General features: G+C 42.6%; 1 protein-coding gene across 1 annotated transcript in view; it reads right to left on the reverse strand.

Annotated features, from left to right (window-relative positions):
- The window catches only part of agtrap (angiotensin II receptor-associated protein), a 32,083-nt gene extending 24,928 nt beyond the window's left edge, over positions 1-7,155 (reverse strand). The window contains exon 1 of the mRNA XM_081358164.1: positions 7,123-7,155. The gene's annotated coding sequence lies outside the window, so the exon portion shown is untranslated. The remainder of the gene's footprint in view (positions 1-7,122) is intronic.
- Between the last annotated feature and the right edge of the window lie 664 nt (positions 7,156-7,819).

The raw sequence follows: 7,819 nt of genomic DNA on the forward strand, positions 1-7,819 counted from the left end.
AACGGTGGCTGGGAACCGATTACGCACTGCAAGGGTGTGTCCAGAGGAAAACATCTCGGGTTACGTCTAGATGCTGCGTCAAGAATCGACACTTTGGGGAACAATAGTCACAACAGCGTCAGCTTCTGATAGGTCGAAGCAAGTCGTTTTCAGGAGCACAAGAAGTGTGGCCGAGGGACGCAGCGTTTTGAAGGGAACGAGGGTTACAGTCGTAACCCGAGACGTTCCCTTTCGAGGGAACTCGCGCTGCGTCGAGGATCGACACTTTGGGGAACGAAATGCCCACTGCGCCACACTGAGTAGTACGCGCCCTGGTGTGAAGCAATCTGGCAAACTCAAGACGAGAGAACTTGTGAACCCGGTATAGAGGGCAGATCCAGACTGTAATGTCTTAGGAAGGTGTGTGGGGAGGCCCAGCCGGCGGCATCACAGACCTCTTGAAGGGAAACCCCTGCTAGCAGGGCTTTAGAGGATGCCACTCCTCTAGTTGAGTGGGCTCTTATCAGGAGAGGCGAAGGCAAATTGCGCACCTCATACACTGAAGAATTGGCCTCTACTATCCATATGCTAATAGCTTGTTTAGAGGCAGGGGAACCCTTCTTAGGTGACCCAAAACACACAAGCAGCTGGTCCGACTTCCTCCAGCCCAAGGACCTATGTACATAGGCCTCCAGAGCTCAGACCGGGCATAATAGATGTAGCTTAGCTTGATCAGCCAACACATGCGGTGGAGGATGGAGTGCCTGAAGAATTATAGACCGTGCCACATTTGTAGGCACCTTAGGCACATAGCCGGGTCTAGGGTGGAGAATGGCTCTCACTCTGCCAGGAGCGAACTCGAGGCAAGAGGGAGCAACGGATAGCGCCTGCAGGTCACTGACTCTTTTCAGGGAAGTAATAGCGAGCAGGAAGCTACCTTTAAAGATAAAAATTTCTCAGACACCTCATCCAAGGGTTCGAAGGGTGCCAGGGATAACCCCTCAAGAACCACTGCTAGGTCCCACGTGGGGACCCTGGACTGGATGACAGGCCTCATCCTCCTAGCTCCACGAAGGAAACGTACTATAAGTGGGTGTGTCTCCAAGGTGCCCACCCTTAAAGGCGTGTGGAAGGCAGCTAAGGCCGCCTCATAGACCTTAAGCGTGGACGGGGAGAGCCCGTGAGAGAAGCGACTCTGGAGGAACTCCAGTACTGAAGTCACTGGGTTATGTGAAAGTGCTTTTTCTAGTTCTCAAAGGATACTTTAGCTGCTGATGGTGCTCGTTGTGCTTATCATCACTAGTCAGCTCTTTATCCTCTGTATTCTTTCTTTCTTCTTGGTTCGAGGTGAGTTTCAGCTGCAAATCCTCTTCAACCTGCTCCGTCTGTATAGTGTCCTCCTGTAGTTCCTCTTCTTCCCTTTCAGGATGCTCCTCCATCGTGTCCACCTCCGATGCCATCTGGAGTTGTTTTCTATCCCAGTTGTACTGTTCCGGGGCTGTCGTCACATTCTGTAGCTGGAACTCCTCTGCGTCTGGTCTAAGAATGCTTCTCACAGGCTCATTAGCTGACTCCAGCTGACCTCCGTCGATGTATTCCCATTCATTCTCTTCCTCCGAACCAGTAAGTTCAGGTCCCTTACTGTTTATACTTATGTTTGGCCTTTTCTTTTCCTGTCTTTTCCTCATTCTTGGTGTCTCTTGTTCTTCCATAGGCAGAAAGTCACATGGTAGCAGCAGATTTCTGTGAAGCACTCTTGTTCGCCCTTGTCCATTTTCTGGTTGTACTTCATACACTGGACTGCCTGTTTTTTTTTTGTTTTTTTTTTGAGTAACTATGTGAACTTTTTCCTCACAGAAAGATCTGAGTTTCCCTGGGCCACTTTTCTCTGTGAGATTTTGGACAAGGACTCTGCATCCTGGATACAACTCTGCGCCATGCACCTTCCTGTCATACCTCTCTTTCCCTCTGTCCCCACTCTTGCGAGCCATCTGGGAAGCCAGTTGGTAAGCCTCCTCCATTCTCTCTTTCCACTTGATCACATAATCCTTAGGTGAAGGACTTACATCATTGGGGCTCAAACCGAACATGAGGTCAATTGGGAGTCAGCTAAAGAGGAGGTAGTATGGCGAGAAGCCTGTGGATTGATGACGTGTACAGTTATATGCATGTACCACCTTAGCAAGGGAACTTTTCCAATCAGATTTTCATCCTCTGTTAATGTCCTCAACATGGCCAGCAGGGTTCTATTAAATCTTTCGACCTGACCATTTCCCTGTGGATGGTAAGGGGTGGTGTGCGAGCCACGAATCCGACAGTACTGCTGGAGCTTGGCAAACAGCTGATTTTCAAACTCTCTGCCCTGGTCGTGATGGAGCTTAGCTGGAAACCCAAATTTAAGGACAAAGTCTCCAAAGATCTTTTCATCTGCAGTTTTGGAGGCTTTGTTAGTGCAAGCATAAGCCTGCGCGAACCGGGTAAAGTGGTCCATCACGACCAGTATGTACTCATAGCATCCCTTACATCTCTCTGAATGCAGGAAATCAATGGACACTATCTCAAGGGAGTAGGTACTCACTGTTGGTAAGTGGGGCTCTGGTAGGTTTATTTGGTCTCTTACTTTTCAGGCAGTAGTACTTTTTAGTGACATGATGCTCCACATCTCGCTGCATGTGCGGCCAGTAAAACCGTACCCTGATTAGGTGAAGTGTTCGCTCCACTCCCAGATGGCCCATTTCCTGGTGTAGCTGTTGGAGGACTAAATTATGAAAACTTTTGGGCAGTACCAGCTGTGAGCGTGTAGCAGTCTTTTGGTATAGGACCCCATTTTCATCCTGATATCACTTACTTCTCTCCCTCAAGAATGCCTTTGTGGTCTCATCACTGTTCTTCACCCTAGGCCACTGGTTTGTCTTCAGATACTGCAAGATCTTCAAGATCATCACGTCCCCCTCCTGAGCGATTTTCAGTTCCTCACTGGATATTTGTGGACACAGGTGATGCATGTTGTTCATGTTCCTCCTCCGCAAGTGCTGTTGCAATGACTGCTGGGCACAACCATGGCTCTCTTTCATTTCTTTTTACAGAAAGGAAGATATTTAGAAAAATGTCAGTAACCAGACAGTTTCTGGTACCATTGACTTCCATAGTATATATTTTTTCCTACTATGGAAGTCAATGGTACCAGAAACTGTCTGGTTACTGACATTCTTCTAAATATCTTCCTTTCTGTTCAGCAGAAGAAAGAAATTCATACAGGTTTGAAACAACATGAGGGTGAGTATATGATGACAGAATTTTCATTTTAAAGTGGAGTATCCCTTTAAGCATATCTTGTATGCGTGGGATGGGATGTCTGTTAGGGATGGATTTTTGATTTAGCTCCCTATACTCACAACAGAGACGCAAGGTCCCATCTTTTTTTCGCACACACACTATAGGCGAAGAGTAGTTGGATTTGGATTTTCTTATCCAACCCCGATTTAGCAAGTCCTCCAAATACTCCTTCACCTCTTTTTGTAAGGGCTTTGGCAGAGAGATGTATGTTCGTCGCACTGGAGTGGGATCAGACAACCTGATGCAGAGCTGTAGGGATGGTATACATCCCACATTATACTCATCTTTGGAGAACGCCCCACACTCTTCTCTTAAAATTGTTTTTACTTTTAGCTGCTGAGCTGACGTCAAATGGGTGAGTGACACAGGTTGGTCCCATAATTCCTTTTTCTCTTCCTCTGTCTGCTCACTATCTTTTGAACCATTCATGTGTATGTGGTGGGAGCTGGGACTAACCTCAGACTCAGCCTCTGCTCTCATCGTTTTTTTCCACAGGCTTGGTTTGCATAGGATAAATGGCTTTCACCCACTGAACCTGACCAAGAAAAGTTTGTGGTGACAAGATGATATCTTTGTCTGTTCTATTTGTTACAGGAATGGCTTCTCGTGACCATGTTCCTTTCTGAAGGTTGACAACAATTTCCCCTATTTCCAGGACATCCAGCCAAGAGGGGCTTTCATTGGGAATGAAGAGAGCATCCTGTTGGCAAGGGAAAGCAGAGGTCCTCACTCCACATTTAATCATTTTGGTCAAGCCGGGTGAAATGGTAACTTTCTGGCGCCCCAACCTCACTATCCCATCGCTGCTCTGAGGGTCACTGATTTGGATTAATTTGGTCAGATTCTCAGCACTTATACTGTTGATAGAGAAAGCAGCACTCACAGCCTGTATTGTGGTTTGGGGTGGTTGTCAGGCCCCTTTTTCAACAGTACCTCGATGACATTATAGCCGATGATGTGTTCTTCTGCTATATTAGCTTCTGCAGTGACTAGCATGGGAACCTTGAGCTCTAACGGGGCTGTGCTATCTGCTCCAAGCTGGAATCTCACTTCACCCCAGCCTATGAATGGGATGGTTGTCTGGTTGACTGCTTTACCCACAAGTGTGCCAAGCCCCAGGATTTCCTCTAGGCATTGGACTTTTATGTGGGGAATATGTTCGGTCCTCCAATTCTCATTCAGAAGGTAGACTTGAGACCCAGTATCCCATAAGACTTGGGTTGCCACGCCTTCAAGGTAACAACTCACCATACATCTTTTTCCAATGAGGCCCAACAGCTCTGAGTGGTGTTTGGGTGAGATGTGACTGATGTAAGTAGAGCCTAACCCAGTCAATGCACTTAGATGGTCTCCCTTGGATACCTCAATGGATTCAGTGAGTTCAAGGTTTTCTGTGGAGAGGTGAATTATTGTGTGACTGGCAATGTTGACTTTCCCCCCTAATTTTCTGGCCACGCGGCAGCCCTTGGAATAATGACCCTGTTGGCCACATTTGAAGCAGTGGTCACATGTTTCACCTGTGCTACTTTCCTGGCAGGCCCTGCACTCTTTCTCTGTGAAAAGGTTGTGATGCACTTTGTACTGTCCTCCTTCATTCGGCCATCTCCTCTCTCAGCTCCTTCACTATTTCCATCCACTCAGAATCTCTGTGTGTTGTTTTCGGACTTTTGACATTAATTTTAGTTGGTGCTGTTTTTTATACTAAGCTTGCAGCCCCCAATAATGTGTCATGTGATGAGGCACCAGCTTCCATTTGCTTTCACCCCTTTAACCCTCTGATGGTCTTCGTTTAGCAGTCACACTGGGGGCCTTCCCGGTCATAAATGACCGGACACCTAAAAATGAAACTTCCTCCATCCCAGTAAAAACCAATGCAATTTATTTTTGTTCTATAATATTTATTCTTTTTAATTTAGAATTTTGAGACAATTTGATTGAACTTATTAATATTTATGCAATATTTATAGTCCATTTTTTGCCATTGAAAATAATGTTTTTTTTTTTTTTTTTTTTTTTTTTTTAAAAACAATTCTATGCAGTATTTTCGGGTAAAATAGAGACTAGGCTTTCAGAAAAAAAATAAAATAAAAAAAAATTCATCAATTTATTAATCATAAAATTAAATAAAACATGTTATTGCATGGGTTTACCACTAGATGCCTGTATAGCTCTAAATGGAGATGTTTGTGAATTCTAGTTGTTTTTGGACCAAATTACTTACTTTTAAGATGTGGATTGAATGTATTTTTTTAGAAATTCTCAAATAATACTTTTTGCCAAGGTTTATAACATTTTATTAATTATTATTTTAATAATTTTAATAATTATTATATTAATTATATATACATATATTAATTATAATTATTAATTATGTTATGTTTTTCACTCTTGATGTTTTAGAGCTTCACCCCTTCATTGCTGAGCATTTTTTTTCTGCATCGTGGCTGATTTTTAGAGAATTTTTGTGTTTTTGTCAATTTCCCATTCATTTCCTATGGGGGTAATTTTGACCGAAGACCAAAATCATAACTAATTTTTTTACGACCACTTAGCATGCTCGGATCATGAACTCATTTTTTTTGTGTGTTCACATACCTAATGCCAGAAAAGTCACCAAGTTTCGTAACATTCCGATGAAGCTGTGATTTTTAAAAATTCAAAACAGATTTTTGTAATCTGAATTTATTGGTGTGTATGTGTATAAACGTGTGTTTGTATGTGTGTGTGTGGGTGGGTGTGAATTTTTTGCACTCTTGATGTTGTAGAGTGTCACCCCTTTACTGCGGTGTACTTTTTTTTAGAATCGTGTCCGATTTGTAGATTGTACAGACAAAAATTCAGAGAATTTTTGTGTTTTTGTAAATTTCCCATTCATTTCCTATGGGTCGGTCATTTTTGACCGAAGACCACGAGTGTGACTATTTTTTTTACGACCACTTAGCATGCTCGGATCATGACCTCAATTTTTTTTTGTATTCACATACCTAATCCCAGAAAAGTCACCAAGTTTCATAGCCTTCCGATGAAGCTGTGATTTTTAAAATTTCAAAACAGAAAATTATTCGGTCAGAAATGACCGAGGACCATCAGAGGGTTAACACCAGTGTTTCTTTTTAATTTTTGTTATCTCTCCCATTCAAAACTTGCTGCTTCATTCATCTTGTCAATCAGAATTTCATCCGAAGTATTTTGATCACCGAGACAACTCTTCAGCTGGAACTTGATTTGGTCACTCAGTAGTCCAGTACTCCGCAATCTCAAAAATTTCCTCTGAATTAGCTCTGGGCTGTACTGCTCGTCTGACTAAACTTCTCAAGCAGCAACAAGGAGCCTCTCCTTTAGCTCAATTGCTCTGAACAGGAATTTCTGAGGGGATTCCCAAACATCTTGAGTGATACTAACTAATCTGTGGTACAAATCAGTTGAGCTGTCTTCCTTAAAGTGGCCTCTCAAAATGATCTTTAGTTGTGAGAGAGTCAACCCACTCTTGATTTCCAGCATGTCTCTCAAACTCAAGCCAGGGCTAATTGCTTTCACCACTGCCTCTATAATTTTAGTTTCACTGTGTCCCTTTTTGAGGCCAACATTCATTTGATGCATGAGATTTGTGTATGAAAATTTGTCTTTCTGCCCCCTCTCACCAATTTGGCAGTTCCCAAATTGTCACCATAACCGTAAATCCTCTAAACTTTTGTAAAATACTCTCCTTTATCATAATTTATATTGTTTATACTCTAATCATATTGCCTACATTTAAACTTGTTTAACAAACATTAGAAGTGCAGTTGTGGTCAAAATGATTGGTACCTGTCATGATCCCTGTGATGTCTTGTGTTTTGTAAGGACTTTTTGTTAAGTGTATTCTTAGTTCCCATTGTTTCTGTGTTAACTTCCTGTGTTTGATTACTGTTTGCCTTGTACCTTGTTTGTCGCCATAGTTACCCTCATTACTTCCCATGACATCTAATCACAAACACCTGTTCCTCATCAGCCCCTTGTTAAGTTGAATGTAGGACTTAAGTACTTAAAATAGAAATGTTTTAATAGGAGTGTTTAAGTTGGGGTATTAGTTAGTTATTGTTAGCCACTGAAGGGTCATGGGATGTTCCAGTATTTGTATTTTTGTAGAGGTAATCGTAGATAAAGTGAAGTTGCTAAATGGAAATATTCTGGTTCTTGGATGCAATTCAGTTCCTGTAGGTGAACTATTGGGCTTAAAACTCAAACTCAAGATGACACATGGAACAGAAGGAAGAATGATCTATAATGGACTCTGGCAGAATGTGATTGTATGTTGTTATTTGGAAGGTTAAAAAGTCGAGGCTAGAGGTATTCTTCATTGATGTTTTCTTGAGGAAGATGAATATTCAGGTAAAAGGTTTAAACCTATTTTCAATAGGAGTACATTACCTGTGAGTATTCCAGAGTGAGTGGTGGTTTATCATAGTGGACGATGATACCTACCACGGCCATGTTACATTGAATAGGGTTAAATGTGATATGA

The sequence above is a fragment of the Scardinius erythrophthalmus genome, assembly GCF_964197995.2.
Source record: "Scardinius erythrophthalmus genome assembly, chromosome: 25".
NCBI classification, from domain to species: domain Eukaryota; kingdom Metazoa; phylum Chordata; class Actinopteri; order Cypriniformes; family Leuciscidae; genus Scardinius; species Scardinius erythrophthalmus.